We start from the raw sequence: 13,921 nt of genomic DNA, 5'->3' as shown, positions 1-13,921 counted from the left end.
CCGGGGGGGTTCTGCTGCGGAGAGCCGGGGTCGTCGCTGCCGCCGCCGCCGCCGCCTCCTCCCGCCGCCGCCGCCGCCGCCGCTGCTGCTGCGTCAACCTGGCGCCGGATGCTAATGATGAAATCAAAATGTCATCCAAGTTAAACGCGGGGAGCACACGGCGATTGGGCACGCACAATGGCAAATGGGATTAGGCGGGGAGGCAGCCGGGAGGAGAAGGCTCCGCGCAGCCCCTGCCCGCAGCCGCCGCGGCCCCGGCTCCCCCCCGCCTTCCCCCCCGCCCGCCCCGCCGACGTGCTGCTGTGGCTGGAGGCGACGAGCGCGCCCGCCCGTTATTGCCTTTAGATAGTCCAATTAGGCAGCTAAATGAGGACGGGGCTTATTAGCACAAAGGGATCCCGGCTCTGGCTTGAAGCGACCGCGGGAGGAGGCGAATGGCCACGGACCGCGCCGCTCCTGCCACAAAAAACCTCCCCTCGCCCCGCCGCGCCGCCTCCCCACACCCACCCCCCCCCCTACACCCCCCCCGCGCCGGTAACAAAAGCCCCCGAGCCGGGCTACCGGGCCCCGGGGCCGCGCTGGGTCCCGCCTCGGGGCAGACAGGACTTTGCGGAAGGCTGTGCGGGAGCGCTCCCCTCCGCGGCTCTCCCCACGGAACCCCCTCCGTTTCCCGGGGCCGGGGCGTCCTTCCCGGCCCGGCAGCTCGGGAGCCGGTGGGGGGGGGGGGGCCCTCTGGGCCACGTCGAGCTCGGCGGCGGAGGAGCGGAGGCGACCACCGGACCGCGGCGGGGGGCTCCGGGCCACGGCCCAGCCCGCCGGCCCCGCCGCTCCCGCCGCTGCCGGCCGGGGGCCCGGCCCCGCCGCCGGGCACAGGGCGCCCCCTGCCGGGCCGCGCCGCCCCCGCCCGAGCCGGGCCCGGGACGGGCGGACCCGGGACGGACCGAGGGGGAGCGTCCCGCCGCCACCCCGGCGGTGAAAGGCCGGGACAAGGGCGGAGGGACCGGGACGGGGCTGGGAGCCGGGGGTTGGGGGCGGCGTGACCTCCGGTAGGGCTTGTAGTAAAGGGTACGGGCCGCGGGGGGGGTCCGCTCTGCCGGCGGCTGTTTGGAACAGGGGCAGGTGGGGCTCCCGTGTGGAGGTGAGTCGGGAACCTGGGGGGGGGGGGGAAGGGGAAAGGGGAAGGGGAAGGGCAAAGGGGAAAGGAAAGGAAAAAGGAAAGGGGAAAGGAAAAAGGAAAGGGGAAAGGAAAGGGGAAAGGAAAGGGGAAAGGAAAGGGGAAAGGAAAGGAAAGGGGAAAGGAAAGGGGAAAGGAAAGGAAAGGGGAAAGGAAAGGAAAGGGGAAAGGAAAGAAAAGGGGAAAGGAAAGGGGAAAGGAAAGGGGAAAGGAAAGGGGAAAGGAAAGGGGAAAGGAAAGGGGAAAGGAAAGGGGAAAGGAAAGGAAAGGGGAAAGGAAAGAAAAGGGGAAAGGAAAGGGGAAAGGAAAGGAGAAAGGAAAAAGGAAAAGGAAAGGAAAAAGGAAAGGGTAAAGGAAAAAGGAAAGGGGAAAGGAAAGGGAAAAGGAAAGGGAAAAGGAAAGGAAAGGAGGAAGAAAGAAAGAAAGAGAAAGAAAGAAGAGAGAGACCATACCAGCCTCTCAGTTCTGGCCTGCTTCTAAACATTGGAAGTATGTGTGAGCATGCACTGCAAAAATCTGTCCTGGCATATGCAGAGCTATAGACTCGGAAGTGTGTGCATGTGTGTGTGTGTGTGTGTGAGCAACAATCTATACATTTAAACATTTTCATGCCCCAGTCAAATGTAACTGTATTCTCTTGCTATTTCCCATTTAAAGATGCACAACTGGCAATTTGAAATAAGACACCTTTTATCTGACTCAAACTTCTCAATGTTAATGCTTGTAAGCTATGCCCACGAGTTCTGCTTCCCCCTGAGCATTTGGGGTTATAAATCTAGGGAAAATTTACATAGACCCAATCATGTAATATTTTTGGCTGCAACAGGCATGATATTTCATATACCTTCAGTGTACGTGACTTTTTTCAGAGCGTCGTCTCTTATGTGACCATTTCTAAACTGTTAGTGTCATTGTGAGGAGCAGTTTAGTTAAACAGGGAGGTGCAGAAATGAAAAATCCACAAAACCTATCTAGGGGATGGGGTCTCAGCAATTTATAGGAGCTTACAGAAATATTCTGCTCTTGTTAACAACTGTTTCACTTAAAGGCATTGGGCAAAGTAAAGCTCATCAGGAATTTTTCAAAGAAATGTTATTTCAGTAGAAATACTCCTCAACTCTGGGGTAAAATGTATAGAAAAAATGAGAGACAGCAAATAGTTCCTATACAGAAAATAGCTGGTAGTCACCTAACTCAGGCTCTCGCCTATCATATGAGGACCTGGGCTAAAGCTCTATTTTATCCGTTTGCAGCTCTTACATGAAAAGCCAAGGGTGCAAAGTTCTTACAGAACTGCCTTTCTCCATCTCAGTGAAGATTTTGATTTAGATATGATTCACCAAAATCATCCTGTATTGAAACTCCCACCCTTTTCCATCCATCTTTCACTGCTTAGGTAACTATGAGGTCCTAATCCCCCTGGAGTCTCTCAGGGTAAACAACCACTCATGGTAGAAAGCCGAGCAGGGACAAAAACCCAAAAGCCAGCCTCCGAAGATGTTAAAAGAATTTTTCACTTTGCAATTCTCTATGGAAAAAAAAAAAAAAAGCAAGCAATGTTCTGAAAGAGCCGTTCTACACCTCTGTCATTTGCGGCCCATATTTACATATTTTTATGTATTTTATTTGTGCTCCCCCCCCCCCCCAGTATCTGGACATTAAAGACTGGTATTGACCACCCCCCCATGCCCAGTGGTGATGGAGCTGAGTGGATTTTGCTGCAGTCTTTCTTTATTTCTGTTTCTAGACCCGCACCATTCCATTGTAAACAGATAATTATTATTTCATTAGTGTTCCAATTCAGAATTAATTGGCTAATTTACACATGGATCAATTGTATAAATGTGATGTTTGTGATAGGTGCTTGATATGATTTAAAGTAATTGTTTATTTTCAGGTTTTGGCTTGCATTGTATTGCAAAGTGATTTATCTCCTTATTTATCCTGTCTCAGCGCTGCCTCTTCTTTTTCATTATTTTTCTAAAGAGCTACACTCTTGCTAAGCTGAAGCGTGAATCTGTACTGTGTGATTCTGTGGTGCTCCACTTACATTAGCTCCCAAATGCTCTTCCTTACAGCCTGCTGATGTTACGTGTTCACAGAGCACCGTGCTAAAAACCAGCCCTGTTTGCCTGGCAGAAGTTACCCGCTGCAGCCCACAATCCTTGTATTTCACACAGATTCTTGTACCATCCTTATAGCTGTTATCCCTGAGTGTCTCCCACTGTAACCACGGGTGACAAACATCTGCCACTTGGGGTTCAGCTTCCTCTTTTCCATCCTGAGGGAGTTGAGGAAAGTGCAGGGCTTAGTTTCCTTGCTCCTTTGTTTGTCCAACTGGGAGCACGCCCGGCAGCCCAGCCGAGGGAGGACTGCAGCCAGGACTTGCAGGGCAGAAGTGGTGAGATTTGCATCTGCTTCTGCTCCAACAGAAGGTTTTTGACAGGAGCAGGACCTCCTACTGCACAGCATGCCATGTCTTTGCAGAAGGTGGCACTGGCCAGCCAGGAGTCTCTCCCTAGAAGAGTCCCATGCTCTCCCGTAGATGTTTGCAGCGTTTGGCCCCACAGCAATTGTAGGGAAGCAGTAATCCATCAAGACACTACCTGACTTCACGGCTAACTTTAAACAGTTTCTTCCACAGGGAAGTGCTGAAGTACCTCCTTGCATCAGGGTTTAGATGTTCAGAGGGAGAAGAAAGGAGGCATGAGAACACAGTTAACAGCTTGCCCCACGCAGAAACACTCCTTTCACAGGCAATCAAAATGAATTCTTCCACCATCGGATTTTAGAGCTGCTGTTGTGCTGTCCAGGCAGCTAAAACCAATTTTGTGAATGCCAAAGATTAACTACTGTGGAGTTTGAGCCACTCTCAATGGCTCTCCCCTTCTTACTGCAAACCGCTACGTACTATCAGGGCCTTTGTAAAATCTGAGTTATTCAGAAACATTGCATTTCTCTGTCATTCTTTCAATTGCTTCTTCTGAAACGCATGACTGGAAACAAGCAGAGGTTACCCAGAAAAGGGATGCTACTTTCTCATCAAAAGGAATGTCTCTTGCAGGATGCATTTGATAAGGATGTTTTATTCAAGACTAGAAAAACGACAAGCGAGTTACGCTTTGCAGCCTATCTCAGGTTTCACTTGGTTGAGTGTACCAAGGTGTATGTGATGTGTGTGGGTTGAGAGGTATTTTGGAACAGTTAAAGCTGTTCCCTTATTATGCCTTACAATGGCATTTTTGTACCTTTAAATGGAAGGCTTTGTAAGTCTCCGTTTCCGGTGGCTTCCTGGCAAGCTGAGAGTCTTTCCTGACAAATAACCTTATAGCACTGCAAGAAAGCAGGTTGTTTAATTTATGAGACTTTTATTTCTGAGGCTCATCACAGTCCTGTGTCTGACTCACAAAGATATCCTTTTCACAGGAAAGAGGAAAAATTTCTAGGTTGTGATGTTTTTGTGAAACAAGTGCTGTTGCAAATTCCATGTCGTTTGGAATAAATCCAGGGGGGCAAATGATGTGATCTAAGTACAATCTTCATCTCATACAGCACTACATACATGCTCTACATAACGTGATATGATGCTCTGAAGTCACCACAAACTCATACAACATATCCTTTGCTCTTGTCATTGTGACCTGCCCACCTGTCTAATTTCTAGAAAGTACAATCATCTTTGTGTTGATATTAGTCACGTGTGCACAATTTATCACTTTCACACGGGAACTCTCAGAATAGAGGTCAGCTAAATATACTGGAGGAAATCTCTTGTGAAAAGTATCATTGGAGGATTTCAAGGCAGAACATGTGCTGTTCTTTAACATCTCATCCAAACTTAAGCTTTACTGGAACTCATTTTACCTGTTTCAAAATACGAGAGGACAGAAACACCCAAAGAACAATGGATAGATGGTAGCTTTACAGCTTCTAAATCTGAAGATTGGTGCTTATATACCAAGTTGTAAACTCTGAGGTATCACACAGAATGTAACAAAAAAAAAAATTCAAAATGAACTGTGTAAACATCAGCACGGGTGAAATCCTAATTAAGCAGATCTCTTTGTGGCCATAAATAGCTTATTTATGATAATCCATGAGTGTCCTGGAACCACACCTGAAAAGTGCTGAGTATTTTCAGCTCCTCCTGAAATAAAAAACTGCTGCAAAGCTGTATGGTGAATGTTTTACTGGCTGGGCTAGAAAAGAGGTGTATAATCCACACTCAGTCTTCAGACCTCAGAACCAAATTATCCATTTGCAGAGAGCCAACAGAGAGCAGAATAGATCCAATGTTTGTGTGCACAGCAGCTAGACAATGTGCAGTTTTAGGAGTTCTTAAATAATCATTGATTTCAAAAGTGTTACAGCCCATTGACTCAAAAATCAGCTGCTTATAAAGACTCGTGTGTTCATATCAGAAATCCTTGGCAATTGTACAAGTGTTATGCTGAACGTACATACTGAACGTGAGCTGTATTTTGTATTTCATTAAAAGATCCTGAGATCACTTTAATTTCCCTAAGAACCTCTATTATAAATGACATGACAATCTGAACCAGCTTGTTCTGAGTCAGCAGATCCCCAAAATAGCTTGTGGTTTTGCAAAATAAATGAATGATGGGGCCATTTTGTGCTTCCACAAGATCTGCTTTGTCAAGACCTTGGTGTGCTTTGTGCTTATTAATGACCCTGTCTTGCCTGCCAGTCCTCAGGGAAGGCTACTCCTCAGGCAAGCTCCATGTTTCAGGAAACCCAAGAAGCCCAAGTGATATGCACACCACAGGAGGGTCCTTCTACCTTTTTTGGCTGGGGTATCAACACAACATCTTGTCTTCAGATATGCAGGCAGCTCAGGTACTCACATCACTCCCATGGTGCACAGACCCTGTTCTGCCAGTCCTGCAAAACAGAACAGAGAAAAGGTTTCTGGGTTTCTTTACACGTAACGTTTCTGTACATTCCAGGGAAAACCTAATCCCAGATAACAAAGCTTCTCATTTCCACTCTCTCTATATTGTTCTAAGTGCTCAAACCCACATTATAAAGACAAAGCATCAGAGGCCAAGGAATGACTGCTCTGGGGCAAGAGTTCTTTCCTCCAAATTCCAAATCAACCTTCTCTGAGTCACAGCTTTACAGTTACATAGCAAGCATTGCTTCTTTTTTTACATGGTTGAAAAAGTAGAAATCTATTAGAAAGGCAAGCATTATGCAGAAAATATTTTTAATGTATTTTAGTTCAACATTAGCAATACATATCAGAAATTCGTCACTAATAAACTTGATTAAAGCAATGCTGGTGGAGAGCAGTAGAAGGACTACATGCGCTGTTGTGCAAAACTTCCAATGCTCAGCTTCATCAGCATCGTGGCCATCATAGGTACACCACTGTTCTCTGCATAACAGGAGATTGTCTTTGACATTAAGCCACAGAGACGTGACCAATTCAGCCTTGCAGTCCAGAACGGTGGCTTGAAACCCTGTCCTCATATAGAGATATGAGAAGCAACCATGAAGCGCTAACAAAACTAGCTAGGAACCAAGGATGACTTTTTCACCTTATTTTACATCAGGTAGATTTTTGGCTTGTCATTAAGGATCCATAAATAATACCAGAAAAAAAACCAATGAAAGGGTACTGTGTAAAATTGAACACCTTGTTCAAGTTGGCAGACAGGGCAAATAATAATAATATTATGTATGACAGAAAGTGGAACAATTTCATCTAGGCATATGCATTAAATGTAATACATTTATATACTGTTGAGTACATACAGAGCAATAGAATTGACAAAATAATAATCCTAACATATTAAGCAAACACTAGCTGTTTCTCTTCAGCAGCCTGATGTGTATTCTTTCCATCCACGTGATGGAAAGAACACATGACCATGTGTTGTCATTCCCAGAGTATGAGAACTAAGTTACTTGTGTAATGCTGTTATAAAAACGCCCCCCCAAACCCCCCAAAAACCAAACCAAAACACCAAACCAAAAAACTTTTAATATATTTCCATTTTCTCTAGATCACTGTTGCCTCAAATATTGCAGCCAGGAAAATTGTATCCAGTACACATCACACTGCTGTGAGAAGTTTGTTATGTATTGCTGTGCTTGAGAGCTGCAGTGGGGTGAAGAATAGAGGATAGGCTAAAAGACTCCAGGGCAAACGTGCAGATGATACCTCTGCTTTTCGTTTGTTTGTTTCTTTGTTTGTTTGTTTACTGGCAGCAAGGGTTGGTATGAATGAGAGGACAAGGCACTGTCTCTCTAGTTAGAGATTCTGATTTTATTCTGTTCCAGAGACTATGCTTGTAAAAAAGCACTGAAGCCGATCAGGGATTGCAGAACACTGATCAGAATTTCCAGATGTCCTTGATAATGCCCTTCACCTTCATAATCAAGCTCTGAAATGATAATATATTGATCGGGATGTTTTGCAGCAGTATGACACACGGAGGATTATTGATAAGCAGCTCTGAAATTTTCAGGTGACAAACAAGGGAGGTGATTAAAACGGGAACGCAAAGCCGCCACAATAACCTTCGCCTAGGGAAACTCGGGCTACGTATGATATTCCTACCCAAAGCTTTTCCCTTTTGTCTGGGAACAGATTTCCACCTTAATTTGCGGAGAATTATTGCTATTACCATTATCCTAATAGTACCGAGTCAAACACAACCACGAAGAGGTGTACCACCATACCCTTCCCCACGCCCGCCGCTCGCCCCCGCCGCCCCCTGAGGCGCGGTCCCCCTTCAGCACCACGGTCAGCGCCGGGGAGGTGCGGAGCCCTACGCGTCCGCGCACCGCCGCGTCCGCGCACCGTTCCGCGCCTCCCGGAGCATCTTCTGGCAGGCTTAGGGCCGGTGGGTCCCATCCTGCACCCCCCACCCCTGCGGTCCGGGCATCCCTGGAGGACAGCGGTAGGAGCAGGCTGCAGGGCAGGAGCTTGTACCTGCAAGGGCGGGTGCGCGCGAGAGACAAAGCGGGGGGGTGAATTGCTGCGGTTCGAGGGGCAAAAAGAAGAATTGGAGACCTACTGCCGTTGTAAAAGGTCCTGAACAACAAAATAATTAGCTGCCTATAAATCATGAGATTACAAGCTAAAGCCAGGACCCTTTGTCGACTGTGCCCTGAGCCTTCACGGGCATATTCAAGCGAATTACATCTTGGTTTATTTTAATATCAAAGCATTTTATAAGAAGACATGGAAATCGTTTCCCTTTCCAATAGTGTTGGCGCATTGCCCTGTTTATTCTCCAGCTGGTATTTTTTGTACTTCTTAGAGATATATCAAAGTTTATGCAGTACATGTAACTTGGAGGAGATGGAGAAGACATTGACAATATTAATTGTTTCATAAATAGCATCAGATAGGATATGCTTTTTATATCCTTGGTTTAAACCTTGTTATTGAAAAACCAATACCCTGCCATTTGTTTATACTTTCTTGGCATACAAGGCAGATATATTAGAGTGAATGAAGCTAATAAAAGGCTACAGGGAGCATTTTCCACACTCGACTTCTAGGCATGGCCTCTTTTTCAAAAGAAAACTGTCTTTTATTTTGGAACATTATAACCATTCCATCCGTCTGTAAAAACGTATGAAGAACCAGAAATTACAAAGGACCAAATAGAAAGGACCCTTTGTTTTTAGGTGAGCACTCCTTCACACAAGCAATTCCACCGACTCCACAGACCTGCTTACGCAAGTAACTGCTGATGCAGAGGGATGAAGGGCTCCACCAGCCAACCCAGTGGTGTGCGGGTCTCTGAGGCAAAGCTGCCTCAGAGACAAAGGCTCAGCATGAAAAACACCTCTTTCCTGCAGTGGTCTTACTTGGATCCAAGAAGTTAGTTGCAGAGCAAGGGGTCCTGAGCGTGGAAAGAGGAGCTGCAACCTCTCCCAAAGGCAGCGCATGACTGATAGTTTCAGTCAAGGAAAATGCTCTGCAAATTAATTACTGGAGATCTTGCAGAAGTTTTTCATCCAAGCAATGGTAAAAGAAATTCCTGAGAAATCTGTTTACATTGCAAGCATTCTACTCCTTGCAGTCCTTTTATTCAGCATTTCAGTCCCTGCAGGAGGGAACAAGGAGGTAGGTTACGTTGGGTTTACCTCCGCTTTCATTTTAAAAAATATTTTTATCATGTTTTATGCAGTGTCACCTGCAAAAGAAATACAATGCTTGCACATCTTTTAAACAAGAGTTTCAATGCTATCGTGTTCTGCTAAATTAATGTTATAGTGTTAGAAAGATATATAGCATAGCAGAAACTGAGGACTGGAATACAGAAACTCAAGTGAAGAAAGAAGGAAGAAAAGGAGATCTCACCATTCAATATTCCTGGAAATTTCATAGAAATTTGTGAAAATATGCTAAGCATATTTTTTCATAGCATGAAACGGCTCCACTGCAGTCTTGAGTCACTGCTGCAGGACACCAAGAGCAACAGTAATCCTTAAAACATGTGCCATAGGGGCTCCCTGGGTTTTACCTTGATCTGTGCACAAGGAATGTGAAGCCTGATGTCCTGGTTTTCAAAGCAGCTCTGCATGGATCATCTCCTACAACTTCAGGAACTTTCTGTGCAGATACAAAGGTCTGGTCCTGTGGTAAAGGCATAAAATTCATTACTAGAGGGAACACCAAGGCATGGTCCTTTCTTTATTTCATTTTAGCTCCAGAGTGCAGGAGGCTTTTGCTCAGCAGCCGTATTTATTCCATACCTATTTGTTGCTTGGACTACAGTAAATCAGGAGTATCTGACTTCTTCAGCATCTCTCAGGCCCAGAAGGTTTTTAAGGACATGTTGCAGAAAAGTAGAAACTAGCTGAAGAACACAGAAGAAGAAAAGCTATAGCCAGGGGCACTGGTGGAGGCCAGCAGAGCCAAGCAGAGCCCAGACTTTTTATTTGCCTCCCAGGCAGAGTCTCTACATATCCAGACTTCAGAGGTACCTGGAGCAGACTGTCAGTCCCTGCATGCATGAAGAAAGCAGTAAGAATAAACGTTGGCTGGAAGGTGCTTTCACTCATTGCCAAATGCTTATTGTAGTTTAGCCTCATGATGCATGTAGTAGTCGTACTTGGGACAAGATGTAAAACACCTCCTTGATTTCAGGGGCTGGAGTAGATGTCCTCCACCCTAAATCTTCCTGTGATCAGCAGGAACTGGTCAGATGGAGGGAAGAGCATTTGGGCCACCTGAGAAACAGTACATTTTAAAGAGCTGTGCTTCACTGGAATTTCAGTCCCAGGAGTGCCACAAGAAGCGACGCTCAAAGCATGGCCTTTTCCAGTTGCTCTGGAAGGCCTAGACAGAAAACAAGGGAGAATTTTTCTTCATCAGTGCAAAAGCAAATGTGATAACTGGCAGTCTCCACATAAAAGTATTTCTCTTAGTCATGTTAATCTCACCATTAGACTCTCATTTCTAGCTCCAGTGTTAGAGAACAAAGTGCATGCCATCTGTGGTAGCATGGCTGACACAGCAATACGCTTTTGCCACTCCCAACGTCTGTTGAGCTAATCTGAAACACCACAACCACATCCCATTTCCAGCAACGCACGTGTTTGCCTTTCTCCTCAACCTGCCAATTCTAATGACTCACAATTAAATAAAAGCCTTCCTCATGCTCCAGGTCTCCCTGCCCATCCTCCCTCCGAGGCTACGGCTTTAATTTCACTCTATCACATTCTCATGGCAGCAGACTGTTATGGCAGGCAGCAGGATTATGACTCATCAAGTACTGTGGGAAGCAATGATGATCCAAAAAGCAAACGGAGGTGGGCAGTGAAGGGGAAATCACTTATGCAAATAGAAATATTTTCAATAATGATCGACAGCATGAGAAAGAATATAGGAAAAATTACATTAGGCAGAGGAGCTTCATTTTTAAAATGTTCCCTAAGTGCTAGAAATCTTCCCATCTTCATTTTTCCCTTTAAACTCCGTCATTTGTACAGCCTATTAACCTTTAACTTTATGACTATCCTAACGTGAAATACTGGCAGCATTTAAGTCTGAGAATACTAGAGACCTACCTTCCTGGTTGGCAACAGAGGTGAAGCACTTTCTTTTAAATCAGTCATTTTTAATATCAGTCATATACACACAGCATCAGAGACACTATTTTTAGATTCACGTGCTGGCATTACTTATAAGAAATGCTGTACAGACTCCAGTTATCTTTCCTCAGAGGTCTTCAAGTTTCCTTCTTGTCTGTCCTCTCCCGGTTCGTCACCCTAATTGTAGGCTTCAATTCTCAAAATTACTCAAAAGTAAAAGAGCAAATCAAATTAAATCACTTCCTTCAAACTCCCTCTTTCCTGTTCTTAAAAAGACAATGTAAAATTAATTATTTGTGTTTACAATAGCTGCTGGGGAGTCGAGCCGAGGCTGGGACTTCATTTTCTGAAGCACTAAACTACTTTTACTCCGGCCATTTCTGCCCTGAAGACCTGGCAGTCTGGATGGGGCAGGGAAAGGAAGGGTGATTAAGTGACTTCCAAAAGGTGGTAAAGACGAAGTGGCTCATCTGGATGGTGTGTGCTGGGGCCGTATCGATTACACCTGCGGCAGGGGACGTAAGCGGTTTAACGCGGAGCTTGTGTGGTTTTAATTGTTATCATTATTTCAAACCATAAGAGTGACAAGGGCTGCTCAGACCTGAGGACAGGAACTTCTGTTGTTTATATCTAAATCTCAGCAATTAAATAGCAGCCAAGGATGACAGGGGATGATCTGTTGGGAAGCTCCCCGATGGCTGCCCCTCTGTCAGTGAGCACCTTCCTCCAGGGCTCGACGTGGCCCTACCGTGGGGCATCATCGTGGCCTGGGAGAGCTTCCAAAAAGAGGTCTTGGTTGGAAAGAACAGCCAACGACATTACACCGACGGCTGTGAAAACATTGGCTCAGAGCTGAACCGGCAGAATTTATTTACACAAAGTCTTCCCCTTTTCCCTTGCTCTTTCACACTCAGCAAACCTTCAAAAATCTCAGCGGGGAGTCCTGAAGCAACACTTAAAAGCAAGTTTGCCCTACAGGAGCCCATGCCTCTCTCCTTGATCAGAAAATATCCAGCCCCAAGGAGCGAGATGGGGACTGTGGTGGCCCCGGCTGCCTGGCCCTGCTCTGCCGGCTGGCTCGGGTGCAGAAGGAAGCCCACAGCTGCACCAGCGTCCCTCTCTGTCAGCTCCTACGTACAGTGCTCCCTTCTTGAGTGAAGGACATCGGCAAAGTACTTGGAGCAGTGCTAGTGCTGGTGTATTTCAGCTGCACCAAAGGTTTGGACCTGGAGGTTTTACTCTGACGCAAACTCTTTTCTAAGCTTTCACTCCTAAGAAGAGAAACCTAGAAAAATGGATTTCTAGGGGGTCTTCTGCTCCCAAGACTGTTCTCCTGAACCTGAAAAAGGTCTGGCTTCTTCCCCTCTTACACTGAAATTGCAGGCTCGCTTTTGGGTAGAAGTGATCAACCACCCGCCCAGGCTGAGTAGGGGTTTTGGCAGGCTTTTTGGCCATGGATCAAATTCAACCAAGGAAAGTAAATACATGGGACATTTAAGGGGTTGAGCAAGGTCAAAGGAGGAAATGCCGAGTTAAGCTTGCTCTTGCATCCTACGTGTACCCTGTCTTACACAGTGCTTCAGCCTGTTCTTTCTACTTATATGAATGGATTTATAAGGCAGGAGAGGAAGCAGACAGCGTTTATGTTGGTGTCTACAGATATGTCTAGATTTTGCAACAGACTCTGTCCCAGGCATCCATGAAATGGAGCCCAGCATGCCGCACCAGCAGGCTGCACAGCACAGGGATTTCCCCAGGTGACGGCTCATGTCCCCGCAGGGACAGTTGGTACCTGCCACCGCACATGCACAGCTCTGGTCTCAGGACCCATGCCACCTCCTGCTCTGACGGGACCCGAGGAAGGTCCCCAAAACTTCAGTGAGATTTAGCCATCTCGTCATGGAGCTGCTTTTCTAAACTCCAGCTGGGTTTAGAAACACGTTTAATTTAGGCGCGCTCTTGGGCCCTATTGATTTTAATGTAACAATCATATGTTTAAAACTTAGCATGTGTTTAATTGCTCCGGTGAATAACAGCAGACTGACGCTGGTGCTTACATGCCTTGCTGACCCAGTGCCTGGGAGAGCAATGCTGCATCAGCCCCGCGGCAAGAGAATCAAAGGAACGGCATTTGTCTCAAACCTGAAATCAGATGATCTCAAATTCTTGGTTTTTATTTTGGAAGTAGATGCAGTTTCCTAAAAGGAAGGGAAGTACAAATGACTTTGGAAGGGAAACTATGTAAAGCTTCTTGTTCGTTTAGCTCCTACTCTCAGTTATTTCATTTTTGGCATTTACCTAAAGTTTTCATCTTTCCAAGTCTTGTTTTATGGTTAGTATAAGGCCAGCCTGAAAGATAATATATTGTGACTGTTATATTATTTATTTCAAAGCCAAGTTATTGATTATTGCACGCTGAAAATGACAAATGGCATCTAAGAAAGGCACGGTCAGCGAGTTCTATTAAAGAAATGATAGTATTGCTCATGGATTGTTAAAAGGTTCAGTTTAGGTACTTTATAGGTTTATATCCATCACTATTTAATGACCAAATGATGAAAAATATGAGTCACGGGAACAATTTCTTTCTGTTGCAGTTTTACGTTTAAGCAGTTAGCAAAATAAGAGAATTTTTTGTGCTAAGGGTTTATGCACCCAGACCTTGTA

The 13,921-nt window shown here is 45.8% G+C and overlaps 1 long non-coding RNA gene across 1 annotated transcript; it reads right to left on the bottom strand.

The window, feature by feature from the left end:
- Positions 1-4,546: 4,546 nt before the first annotated feature.
- On the bottom strand, positions 4,547-10,559 carry LOC142030710 (uncharacterized). The gene is made up of 3 exons (XR_012650243.1): positions 9,914-10,559; positions 9,682-9,794; positions 4,547-6,076 (listed from the first exon to the last, which is right to left on the bottom strand). It is a non-coding gene; the product is annotated as an uncharacterized LOC142030710 (long non-coding RNA).
- Between the last annotated feature and the right edge of the window lie 3,362 nt (positions 10,560-13,921).

This window comes from Buteo buteo, chromosome 4, assembly GCF_964188355.1.
Source record: "Buteo buteo chromosome 4, bButBut1.hap1.1, whole genome shotgun sequence".
NCBI lineage: Eukaryota > Metazoa > Chordata > Aves > Accipitriformes > Accipitridae > Buteo > Buteo buteo.
Note: the sequence above shows the minus strand (reverse complement) of the source record. Positions and strands in the feature narration are given on the sequence as shown.